Source organism: Chrysemys picta, chromosome 5 (genome assembly GCF_011386835.1).
Source record: "Chrysemys picta bellii isolate R12L10 chromosome 5, ASM1138683v2, whole genome shotgun sequence".
Taxonomy (NCBI): Eukaryota; Metazoa; Chordata; order Testudines; family Emydidae; genus Chrysemys; species Chrysemys picta.
This window is the reverse complement of record NC_088795.1, coordinates 6,008,354-6,021,957: the sequence shown is the minus strand read 5'-3', so window position 1 is coordinate 6,021,957 and position 13,604 is coordinate 6,008,354. Positions and strand designations below refer to the sequence as shown.

General features: G+C 44.5%; 1 protein-coding gene across 50 annotated transcripts in view; it reads right to left on the bottom strand.

Moving 5' to 3' along the window:
- ADGRL3 (adhesion G protein-coupled receptor L3) overlaps positions 1-13,604 on the bottom strand; it is an 820,109-nt gene that overhangs the window by 755,827 nt on the left and 50,678 nt on the right. The gene's annotated exons all lie outside the window — the stretch shown is intronic.

Below are 13,604 nucleotides of genomic sequence, written 5' to 3'. Positions count from 1 at the left end.
TGCAAATCCAGTTATTTTGAGTAATTTTGGTCTTTTTAAAAAGATACCAACTACTCGAGATTGAACAAACATAACAAGTGATCAGGACAATTTTCCCTACTTGTAAAATAACATTCACACACAATGGCTTTGATACCCATCAATTTGAGAGGCACTCTTCAAGCACAGCCCACCCACTAGCCGGGAGCAAAAGCTTTATTTGTCAAGCCAAATGTATCTTCCAGCCTCAACACACTGACTTCTGCCGATTTAAAATATTAAATTCAGTGCGGCAGCTCAGGAGTTCAAGAGAGAGGAGAGAAAAAGCAAAAGGGGAAAACACAATTACCTCTGTCGGAAGCCCTGAATACTGAGAACCCCCGCATACAGCCGTGGGAAATCAGCCCCCCACCCGCTTCTTAGCCTCCAACATGCATGCATAGAATGCAGAAGGCTCACTGGAGCAGGAGCCATCTTTTTGTTCTGTGTTTGTACAGTGCCTAGCACACTGCGGGTCTGGTCCATGACTGGGACTGCTAGGTGATTAATAAATAATCACAGAAAGAATCCAGCATAAGGGAGAGACATTTAAAAACGCAAACAAACCCAAATGAACAAAAGTTATTAAATAATGCATGAAGGACACAAAAGCTGGCAACAGCATCAGTTGCAGTAACATGTCGCATATCATGTCCAAAAGCCATGGTGCACTACTCTGGGCTCTATCTGTCCAAGGGACCTCGTTGATCTCAGGGTCCCCAGAGAATCCTGCTGAAATTCATAGGGTTCCATCAACTGTAGGTTTCCCCCACCTGGAAACAGTTGCTTTAGATCGCAGTTTATGATTTCCACACAGTACAAATAAGGTGTGTAATTTCCTGAAACTCTCAGTCCTGCTCTGGTAATATTTAATTACCTGTTTGACATCAAAGGTGTGCAGCTGGACCGCTTCAAGATGACATGGACACAGATAAAATGAGGAGAGCGAGGCTTTGATTCTAACAAAAGGCAGAATTGATTTTCAGAGCTGGCTCTGCTGATGATCATAAAAACACCCTGACGGTGATCCTAGGAAGGGGCTTCGGGATGGCTCACCTTCCCCATGCACTTATACTTCTGGAAGATGGAACAGCAACTAGAAAGGCCACTTTTATACACCGTAGTTAGGAAATGTGCAGATTCCTGCCAAGCACCCAAACGGGGGGTTAGAAAGAGCTTCTAGGACCGTCCTGCAAAACTATTCTGCTAAGCCAGCATGGTACTGTTAAAAAAACTACAACTGATGCAGTGAGTGATCCTATTGTTACTAGAATCACACTTACAGCAGCCCACAGAAGCCTCGCTCATAATAGCATCCCATTGTGTTAATAAGCAGTATACCAACATAGCCTCTAACCCTGCAGAGACTTACAGCAAGTGAAGCTGAACAGTACCATTGCTTTCAAAGGGATTATTCCTAGGGAGCAAAGCTAGCACGTGCAAAAGTCTTGGCAGAATTGGAGCTTCTGAAAGAAATGGTCCCCGGCCCCCACAACTTACAATCTAATTTTATGACAAGATGCAACAAGTGGGCATAACACACACAAAGGGGAACGACCACAGTTACAGAGGGGAGATCATGGGTTGCTAGAGCACAAGTTGTGTATGACCCCCAGAAGAACGATCCACAGTTATGGGAAGTGGCAAACCTGGGTTCCGTTCCCTGTTCCACCACAGACTTCCTGCATGACCTTCAGTGACTCAACTGGTCTCTCTGTGTCTCAGTTTCCAGCCTGTATCAAGGGGACAATCAAAGGGTGTTGTGGGGATAAATCGGTTAAACAGACTGTGGTAATGGCAGCCATGTGAGCAGGAGCCTATTTCAATTTTTCCTCATTTTAACCTCTTTTTCCTTCTTTTTTTCCAAAAATAACCCCCTGCTTTTCTTAGTTTTATTAATTTACCCCCCGCCCCATCTACCTTTGTCTAATTCCAATTATTTTTAAATCTTCGCCTCCTTCCGTGGTGTGTGGTGGGGTGGTCATTGGTGGATTTTTTTGATTTGGGTTTTTTAATAACCCCCTGACTGTTTAACCCCAAATTTAAAAATATATATATTTTAACCCTTTTCTATTAACCTTTTTTATTTCATAACTTCAAAAAAGTAAAATCCAAACAAGAATCCCAATAGAGTCAGACCTCTGTGCGTCATTTTTTCTGCCGCCTTTGCTCTCCTCATGGTCCAGTCACAGCCATTTTCTCCCCAGGAAGTCAAGTCCCCTTTAAACAAACCATCCACAGTTAAACACCAGGGATGAACCACAAGTACCTGCCACCGCTCAGCTGCTTTTGTCTTCTAGAGAGATCTGGGACCTTTCCGAGGGATGAGCAGGGATACAGCTGCATGTAGTTAATGGCAGGAGTAACTCAGACCACACTTCCCTCATCAGCGTCTCTCTCCAAGGGCTGAGTGTATGTCTGAGGGGGAGAGATGGCCCTTCCTAGTCCTTGCCCCTGTCCCCTGCTGCTGTTTGCTCAAGCAGTACTGAGGCCTTTCACGGATTGATCCTTGGCCAAGTAGATCACTGCTGACCCATTTGGGTGGAAAATGGTGGGGAAAGTGGGTACTTGGGCCTTGCCACCTCAGTCTCTTTCCCCCAAAGTGTTCGGTTGGCGCCGCTCTGACTACCCTTTGCTACTGCCAGCTAATGCAGGATTGCCAAGCCCAAGTGTTCAGAAATCATAAGTCAAGCCCCCCAAAATGAGACTGGTTTAAAAAAATCACACATATTCGGGAGTCTTCCTATTGGCCTTCTACCTGTTGAGCTGTTAGGGGTCAGATTTTCAAGGTTTTCTCCACAACCAACAGGGCTAGAAACTTGGGGGTGGAGGAGGTTAAATGAAAGCTGAGCTTCTCACTCAGAAGCGGAGGACTCCAGAAGTTGTGGGGCTTTAAGAAAAAACACTTAATATTGCAAAACTCACAATAAAATCATGTGAGTTCGCAACGCAGCCTAGTTTTCCACTGAAACGCTAACACATATCTTGTGCTAACCGTGTGAATCAAATGCCAGGTTCTTGATCGGAAAGTCATCCACCTGCTATTTTCATTGGTGTGAGAGAAATCTATTGCCACAAGCAGCCTGCTAGCCCATACAAGCCTAGGAATCCATATTTGCTGGAAATTCCTTCCTAAGCATCTATGGCACATCAGATAGAACTGCACACTGTATTGTCCTGATGTGAAATGTAACCTGAATTAATTAGGAACCAAATAATTAGGCAAAACACAGCTTGTAAAATTATCAAAGGACATCTAATATCTGAATTGTACAAGATGTTACAATAAAGGCAATATTTGCATAATCTGTCAGGAGCGATACAAATAACTGAACATTCTTCTTATTAACTCTGAAATAATCTTTAAACCTACTAATATCAGTTTAGCCTCAGACCCAGGGAGGAGAAAGGTGGTCTGTAGCATGTCTGCTGATTGTGAGAAAGAGGAATCTAAAAGCCATGCTTCTGGATCCAGTGTTTCAAACAATCAGCAGTCTCTGAGGAAAAAAACCACATTAGTGCTTGATGAAATTAACTAAAGATTGGACAGGACTGGCAATCCAAAAAAAAAAAAACCCCACAACCACCTGTTTTGTTATACTTTTATAAGATTTAAAGAAAAACAAACACACACAAAATAAATGTAATTAAGTTAACATCAAGCTATAAATTAAGGAAAAACTTGGCAAAAAACAAAAAGTAAACATACTCCAATTAAAGAATATCACCTGCCCAGAACAGATACTATGCCACCATGCTAAAAGGTAATGTACAGAAGACTGAAAAACAGACCCGATGTAAAAACATGCAAGACACGTAAACTTCTGTAAAATCAGGGTTATAGTTACCAATTGCTATTTTTGCAAAACCAGAAAAACAGTTCATGAAGCAAATAAATTGGGATGGAACAACACTGCATTAGGGAGTTTCAGCTGCACTTAGGTTTTGTTTAAAAAAAACCAACACACGCATAGGCTCACAGAACAGAGCTTGAGCCTGCAAGCAGGAAGCCCTTGGACCAAAGCACAAGCCACAGAAGTATGGCAGGGATAATCGTCAGCGTAAGCCACTGGAGGCTAAACTCTAGATCTGTGGTACTGAGTATTTGCACTAGCGTATCAATAAAGATCCATTTTTCTGACTGAACAAGTAATTCAGAGTGAAAAGTTACTCTGAATAGCATGGGACACATCTCATTTCTCAAGTATAGATACAAGCTTAATGCACAGGATATCAGATCAGTTCTGTAAATGCCAGATCTTGATCAATGACCAATACCAGTGGGACAGGTGGCAGGATGGCTCAGATGGCAGCAACTGTTGTCTCTGGCCCCAGTGCTGACTGCAGCGCCTCCCGCTGAGGCCTGACCTCGCTGTCAATACTGACTCTGCAGCACACTGGTAGAAAAGGGTAAGCCGTTAAAGCGTCCGTTCTTCAGACGTCAAGGAGTTACGCCAAGGTGACTTCTCTCTTGGAGTTAAAGCTCTATTTCAGGAAAGTTTGCTAGAGAATGCTGCCAATATTCTACCTGCCGGTAAAACATCCTGATGCCTAAAGCAGCATGTAAGTTGTACCTGATTCCAAGCCTGTACCTGGGTGTTCATAAGACTACTGGGGGGGGGGGGGGGATGACACAAAATTTAATTAGGTCTGATCCAAGAAGGAAAGTATAGCTTCATTATTGTGGCTTTTATTTCATGCAGACAGAGATTATTGTTTTATATGATATGAGATGGGGAAGGGGGGGGGAGGCCTTGGGAGTGAATGCAGCCACACAATCCCAAATGTAACCTAAGAAACACAAGCCTGGCTTCAAAAATGATATCTCTAAGGGCAAATTCTTTATAGGAATTGACAGTACTACTGCCTCTGCATCCCAGCAGCAGGCAACATACACAGGAGCACCAGCGTGCAAAGTGGTTTGCACCTCGCTCGGGCTAAAACAATGGAAGATTCTACCCCCGTACAGGCTTAAAAGTGGGTATATTAGGTGGGGGAACATCAGGGCAGTGACTCGCATACTGTGCGGGCCCGAAGAGCTGTGCATTAAGCCTATCACAGTGATGAAATGTTCCAGCTTTCCAGCTGAAGGAACAGTCACCACACAACAGAAGCACTGATGGAGCTGAAGTATGCCAATTACGAAGTACTGTTTCAGTGCAACAGAGGGATACAAGGTTGCAGATGGCCCCAGCTCATTGCATGCATGCTCTACACGGCTCAGATGCACATTTTTGTTTGCAGCATTGTTTTGACAACTTACGCATGATTGCCTGAGCTATCCAGGTGCATCTGGAAGCCTGGGTTTTGGATTTCCCCTGAACAGCATCACAGCAACTGGTAGCCAGTTCCAGCCTCTGGTCTGTGGATGGAGAGGGACGGAGTGGGTAATGGATCCTGTACACAGTAGCAGGTCCATATTTTGCAGAACGGGACCCTTAAAGGCTCACTTTCCCTCTGTATGAGCAGCTTCTCCAGATAAACTTCAAGTGATTTAGAAGGGATTAAATAGCTATTTCTATATGGCTGATCCATATGTATTTTTACCTATAGAAATGGTAGCTTGGGAGTGAAACAAAGGGTTGATGCGTTTTCAGAAGGTGAGCTAGGCAACCACTTATTTTTAGTTAAGTTTTAGTAATTAGCTTTCCCGACCATCGTTCGTATCATGCCCAGGATTCCTACTTTAATAGAATGTTTACCACGTCATGTTCTGAAGATTCCCTGGTATATAATTAAGATCAGAGAAATACTGCAGTCAGCAGTTGCATGAATATGATACAGTGATATAAAATATCTAGCATATAGGTTATGTAGTCTATGTATATATAATCTTAATTCCTTCATGCACCCACTCCTTCTATCCACGCTATTTATAGCTGTGGACTTCACAGCACTATATTTATAAAAACATTGTTTATATACCCTTTGCATGTTTGTTTGCCCTGCATATTTGTAATTAGCTATGTGGGACATTTCTTTTGTCATTGTGTTGAAAAAAAATGCTATCAAACGAAGCTAAACACATTTCTGCAATTGGCCTGCATATTTTGTGTCCCGTTAAAAGGTTGGTTACAAATTAGTTGGGAAGTGGAGTAGGGAAGATAGGAATACATCATTTATTAGTGTTCTGATATAATACCACCCCTCTTTTGAAGCCCTGCTCTGCCTAACAATCTTGCTTTTGGAAAAAGACAATAACCGTATAACTGCAGAGGGTGAAAGTCTGTTCAGGAAAATATAAGATTCCTGTCAAGTGTAAATGTGATTATGTTGGTTATGCAAGATCCTGGACGTAGTCAGCTGTATTCTGCATACCAATTTATATAAGAATGCACCATAATGAGTTTACAGAAAAGTTACTTTGCAAAGGTCCTTCATATACCATGCTATTAATTATACTGAAAAGAATAAAACCTGCAATCCTTATTATTACTTATTGGAGTCAGCTGAGTTGTCTCATCTGTATTTATTTAAAATCAAGCACTAGCTCCGGATTAAAAAATACAATATGAAGACAGAGCTGAAATGTCAGCAATCATCTCACACCTAAGCCATGGATTTAAAGAACAGAATATTAAAAAAGGACTATGAAAATTTACTTGTCTACATGATGTGGGCATGGCAGGAAGGGTAAATTCTAATCCAAAATTACTGCATTCATCATTTTCTCCACAAGCTTTTATCTCAAGTTGTCGTTGTTGTTGTTTAAAGCAAGGGGCCACATCTATCCAAATAACCAAAATGGGGCTCATTGTCTTGCAAATAGAATATAATGCTACTCCTACTGAACTCACTGATAATATTTTCACTGATTCGCTGAAAGCAGGAGAAAGGTTAAAAATATTTGAACTTCCACCCTCATTAGGCCATGTCTTCACCAGCAAAAGGGTTGTGTTTTACAGCTGACGCGCGCTAGCTGTAGCTCACTGTAAAAACCCTAGTGCAGACAAGGCTTTGTAGTTCTTGCTGCGGTGTAGCTAAGAGGTCATCCCCAGGCGGGGCAGATAGAGAGGATTTAGCCAAACTACTTTGCGATAAAAACGACAGGTTCATTGTCTCCGCTAGGATTTTGCAGCAAGAGACCGCTATAGCATGCATTAGTTATCCCCTGCATAAAACCCCTATTTTGGCAGTGAAGACAACCTCAGAGCTTACACCTTCAGGGCAACAGGGATCCCACGCATTGTCTTTGATCTCTGCTCTATGCTTCCTTCTGACAGCTGGACCTTCTCAGTTCCTAGACCCCATCCTTCCCCGAGTAGGGTTCTGATGCTGACCCAGCAAAGTCAAGTCTATATCCCTTTTTACCCTCCTTTTGTCTCCAGCCCTCCATTTTGGATTCCTACCACCCGCCTTGCCCAGTGCTGTTGGTCTGTTGTGTCTGTGCTGGCTGCACAACCTTCTTTTAAATATCTGGTACTGCATTCCAGATAATCCATCAGGAGATGGACACTTTAAGAAATAATAAATACATCAAATAAATAAATCTCATTTAACGTCGTAATAAAGTGATGAAGGCCAAATGTCTTAGACTGAAAGTAGTTTCTCATGTCTTCTTATTCACTGTCGCTATCCTCCATTTACTGGAAACTCCATTTCCTCTGCAATGAGTATATTTCCTTGTTCAAAAGCCCACGGTATCCAGTATATTTAGTAATTTATCATAGTTTGAGTCACATATAGTTCACAAACTGGAGCTTTTAATTTAAACTCTCATTGTACCCAACAGTCAAAATAAAGTTCCCAAGAAAGTATTTAGAAGAACAACGCAACCACTTAAATAATTACTCTTCTTTTGCAGTTATTGTGATTGGCCATAGGAAGAGAGCAAAAATCAAGATGAAAGAGAAACTAACAAACTTGCTGTCCTGCCCAAATTCACATTACAGTCTTTCCCTGCATCCGTTGTAGCCAATGGCTTATAGGGAATGCAATACTGCCAACCTGAAATAGTCAAAAATCATGAGATTGGCTTTAAAGTCATGAGATTTTTTAAAACAACAACTCTGGGGATCGTTTTATTGGTGTCATTGTCTATATGGTTCATATTTTCAAACGTTTCTCTGCAACTATGAGGGCTAGAAACTTACATTTTAAATGAAAGCTGAGATTCTCTTGTAATACACATGAATCCAGGAGCTGGGACTTTAAGAAAAATACCAAATATTGAAAGCTTACAACAGAAATTCAGAGAGTTGGGAACACTGGAAATTTCACCTCGATCAGCAGTGCAAGTTGAAGCCTTTATTTGTAGCCTGTAGCATCATTCACATACTTTATCCCAGAGTTACACAGGATTAAAAAAAATGCGGCTACACCGTAAAAGTTTGTAAGTTTTTCGGAGAGCTTTTCTTTTACCAGGTATCCGCAGGGAGCCCTGATCCTGGTTGGAAGCTCTGGGAACAACTGTAGTACAAATAAATAATAGTACTGTAGATGAAAGATGTGCTTGTGGCATACCAGTGCCTAGAAGATTGGTTAAATCAATAACCATAATGAGCACCACTCACAATACTATCTTTAAGGGTTAGCATTCCCTTTGATAAAGCAAAGCTCTGTTGGCTGTCAGAAAGGAGGGCAAAGCTGCTCTTTAATTTTTATTGTGCTTGTAACTTGTGTCAGAGGCGCCTAGCACTTAGGATAGGTGCGTCTATTTATTTTTATATAAATCCTAAATAAACAATAAAACAGATCCCAGTTTATAGCATTTTTACAACTTGCACAGAAACTTAGGGCACATGGGACTGATTCTCAGTTACCCAGTCGTCAAATCACCTGTGAGAAGCAGGTATAAAACACTACCAGAGTGGAATGTCAGTGCTTCTCACCCGTGTGAGTCACCATGCAAGACGCTGGAGAAAAGCATCTGTCTCAAAGCCTCAACCTGGAGGCAATGGTTTTAAAAACAGCATTTACACAGAATTCTTTGTCTGTCACTTGCAACACAATTGCAACAAAACAATAGTATGCTTTTTGGGGGACTGATTCAAAGCTTATGAAAGTCAAAGGAAAGTTTCCTGCTGACATTAATGGGTTTAGAACCAGGCCCTCTGAGCCTACTTTTGTATTTATTTATTTATATTGGCGTGGGAGGGGGGACTTTTTGTAATTTTGTAAAATAATAGTTTCACTGGATCCGTGCACTAAATCTAGCAGAGTAGTTTCACCTGCAATTTTCAGGTGTCCACGTGGACGTGTGATGCTCTGGTCAGTGATTCAAAAGGATCAAGTCTCCCATGAGAGATTTTACAATTTACCTTTCGAGCCATTACTATGTGACGCTGCTTTCAGTAACACTCCCTAAAATTACACATTTCCCAAACATACCATTAGGGCTGAATGGTCTCCTCCTCTAGAAAAAGGAATGAGATGGCGTGAGCAGAGTGACCGAAATGCAGCAGGCCATTGTTCATGCACAAGTGTACATGTCACAAGGAGTGGGGCACATGGAGACAAACACCCTCCAGCCCAGCCCAGCCCTTGGCAATACAAAAAGCAGCAGGGCAGAGTAACACCGATAAAGACCAACCAACCCAACTCCACACACAGACAGACACCACCATAGGGAATCTGTGGAAGCCAGGGAAAAAATCCCTCAATATCTCCTTGGGCAGTAAATGACCTTTCCTGATACTGGACTTGGTAAACTGTCAGCAGCTAGAGGGAATTCTTACAATAAATTGCCTGTCAACTATCTAGGTTGCCAGCACACCACAAGTTGCACCTCTGGCAACAATAACTTTCAGGGCCTTTAGCTTGGGAAGCATTCATCGCAAATGGTTTCCCAGCTGACCCCATCCCACTGTTCCGCTAGCTTCCTCCCTATTCCACTCTCCAGATTGTGTATGGTATACTGCTGGTTTTACAGGAAGAAGGATATGTCACATGTGACATACTGCACTACCTAAGCACTCTGGCTCAGATCCCCAACTTTCCCAAATGCCTAACTTCCTACCTAAATATCTTCAAGGATCTGGGCCTTTATCGCTGCATGGGAAGAACATTTAAGGCTCTATTGATTGTATCTTGCATCACACTCCCTCACTTGGTGTGGCACAAGTCAAGGGACCCACCTTGGCCCGTAGTTTATATGGCATACATTTTTGAAACAGTCTCTATTTACCAAAACAACAGAAGGACTCAGATTTAAGGGGGGTTCGAATTTGTTTTAAATCTCTGAGTGAATTAAAAATAAAAGCTATGTCTATACTCGTGGCACCGCGTAGAGTACTGGCGCTACACCACCACCCCCCATCCTGGGTATAAACAGCAGTGTAGCAGTGAGGCACTACTTAGGAGAGCAGAGTACAGTTCCCTACACACCTGAACCCTCAAGGTACGTACCATTCATGGCTCTCTGCATGCCCAAGCAGTGATTCCCCATCTACACTGCTATTTTCAGCAATGTAGCATCCCACTACCTCCCCGCTGCCGGAAGCAGCCACCAGCATAGACCATTGTGGACGTAGCCTGCCTTTCACTGCAGTGCGTAGCTACACATCTAGTGCCTGTACGCCACACGCCGCCGTAAGTGTAGACATAGCCTACATCATGAAGTAAATGCACAAAATAAATATATTCTAATGACACAGTCTAAGGTACTTAGGTACCCCACTTCCCGATTAATATAGTCTCTGAGCACCTCACAATCTTTAATGAATTCAACTTCACAACACCTGGAAGTGCTGTTATTCCCATGTTACAGATGGGAAACTGAGGCTCAGAGAGGCCAAGTGACTTGGTCACAAAGGAAGTCTGTGGCATAGCATGGAATTCAACCTGGGTTTCCCAAGTCCCAGGCTATTATCATTTACTGTTTGTATTATCATAGCACCTAGGAGTCCAGTCATGGGCCAGGACTCCATTGTACAAATACAGCTGTCCCTTCTCTCTCAGCAGTGGGCCATCCTCTCAGGGTACAAGCTTTGAAAATAAATAATTTTCCTTCTATTTCCATCTTAAGTTTCAGAGTAGCAGCCGTGTTAGTCTGTATCCGCAAAAAGAAGAACAGGAGGACTTGTGGCACCTTAGAGACTAACAAATTTATTAGAGCATAAGCTTTCGTGGACTACAGCCCACTTCTTCGGATGCATATAGAATGGAACATATATTGAGGAGATATATATACACACATACAGAGAGCATAAACAGGTGGGAGTTGTCTTACCACCTCTGAGAGGCCAATTAATTAAGAGAAAAAAAACTTTTGAAGTGATAATCAAGCTAGCCTAGTACAGACAGACAGTTAGATAACAAGTGTGAGAATACTTACAAGGGGAGACTGATTCAATGTCTGTAATGGCTCAGCCATTCCCAGTCCTTATTCAAACCGGAGTTGATTGTGTCTAGTTTGCATATCAATTCTAGCTCAGCAGTTTCTCGTTGGAGTCTGTTTTTGAAGTTTTTCTGTTGTAATATAGCCACCCGCAGGTCTGTCACTGAATGACCAGACAGACTGTCTGTCTGTACTAGGCTAGCTTGATTATCACTTCAAAAGTTTTTTTTCTCTTAATTAATTGGCCTCTCAGAGGTGGTAAGACAACTCCCACCTGTTTATGCTCTCTGTATGTGTGTATATATATCTCCTCAATATATGTTCCATTCTATATGCATCCGAAGAAGTGGGCTGTAGTCCACGAAAGCTTATGCTCTAATAAATTTGTTAGTCTCTAAGGTGCCACAAGTCCTCCTGTTCTTCATCTTAAGTTTGACACTGAGATCGGATCCTTGGTGGGCGTGACAAATGAAACGATAAGAGAGATTCATCGCACCCACAGTGCTGCAAACCTCACCATGGCATGTCTTGCAATATCAGATGTTTCTGTTAAAGCCCTACCTCATCACTGCAGAGAAAAGCTTGTACGCATGACCCCTCAAGGCAAACAGCTCAGAAGGCAAATAAAAAGATCCCAACATTTATCATTTCTTTAAAAGCTCATGACAGTTAAGCCAATCTCATGACTTCGGGGGACTTGACTCATGATTTTTGAAGGCTTGGAGTTGGCACCACGGACAGAAGCCCAGTTCACTTTGTAACCTGCCCCCTGCACACGACTGGCCATGGTTGTGCGCCTTGCGTCCAGGTGAACTCAAGGACAGCAGAAGGGCAGCAACGCGAGTCCTGCAGAAAGGGGGGCAGAGAGGGTGCCAGGGCCAGGCGAGGTGTCCTGTGTGTGTCGCTCTGTTACCAAGTGGCAGTCAGGAGACACGTCGCAGCGTCAGGGTCAATCTAGGTCAGGATACCAAGGAGTCAGCGTCAGGCACCGGGTTACCGACACAAGGCAAGCAGCAGAGTTGGGGACGAACCAGGGTCAGAAGCTGGAGTCTAGACTCCACAAAAAGGCAAGGTCTGAAGTGGAAGCAAGCAGTCTGCATCGCTGCTCTGACAGCTCCACATGCATTCATATACCAGCATGACCCAATCAGTCGGCTGCGGGGGGCCATCACTCAGACCCTGCTAGGTGGTACGTCCTGAAGCATTTAGCTTCACAAGATCCTCCAGCAAAAACCCAGCCTGAGCGTCCAATGGTAACGTGGAAGTGTCAGCCGCCTAGAACCACCACAGTCCCAGGTTTTAGTCCTGCAGCGCCTTACCACGGAGTGGGAAGGAGACAAGTCTATGGCTTCTCCCTCCACCAGCCTGCTGAGCTGGTTGGCCACAGAGGGAAGTGCGTGCTGACCTCCTGAAAGTAGGTGACACCAGACACACACCACGGCATCAATCATGCTAGGGAGCTCCAGGAGGCAATTACACGCACTGAGACAGCTCCTGGAGCCACACCTATACAGTTAGGGTTACCATACGTCTGGTTTTTCCCGGACATGTCCGGCTTTTCGGCAATCAACCCCCCGTCCAGGGGGAACTGCCAAAAAGCCAAACATGTCCGGGAAAAATACCGGCCGGGCACTTCCCCTCCCGCGGCTGCTCTGCTCCTCCCCTGACTCAGACTTCGGCTCTGTTTAAGAGCTGGGCTGCCCGAGCCAGCGCTACCGGCTTAGGGCAGCCCCCGTGCCTCCGGACCCCGAGCCGCCAGCCGGGCACTTCTCCCCGGCTCCAGCTGCTCTGCTCCGGCGGCGCAGGGTCCGGAGGCACAGGCTCTTAAACAGAGTCGAAGTCTGAGTCAGGGGAGGAGCAGAGCAGCTGGAGCTGGGAAGGGGAAGTGCCCAGCCGGCGGCTGGGGTCCGGAGGCAAGGGGGCTGCCAAAGCCGGAGCGCTCGGCTCTTAAACAGAGCCGAAGAGTCAGGGGAGGAGCAGAGCAGCTGGAGCCCGGGAGGGGAAGTGCCCGGCCGGGGGCGCAGGGTCCGGAGGCATGGAGGCTGCCCGGCAAACCATGAGGCCGGTAGCGCTTGGGCAGCCCTTTTCGCGTGGCTGGGAGGGAGGAGGGGGAGTTAGGGCGGGGACTTTGGGGAATGGGCGGGGACTGGGCAGAGTTGGGGTGGGGAAGGGGCGGAGTTGGGGCGGGGCCAGGGTGGGAAAGGGGCGGGGCCAGGGCCCCGTGGAGTGTCCTCTTTTTTTATTTTTTAAATATGGTAACCCTACTATACAACCCAACTGAGCCCTTAATTAGAACCGACATTGCTCT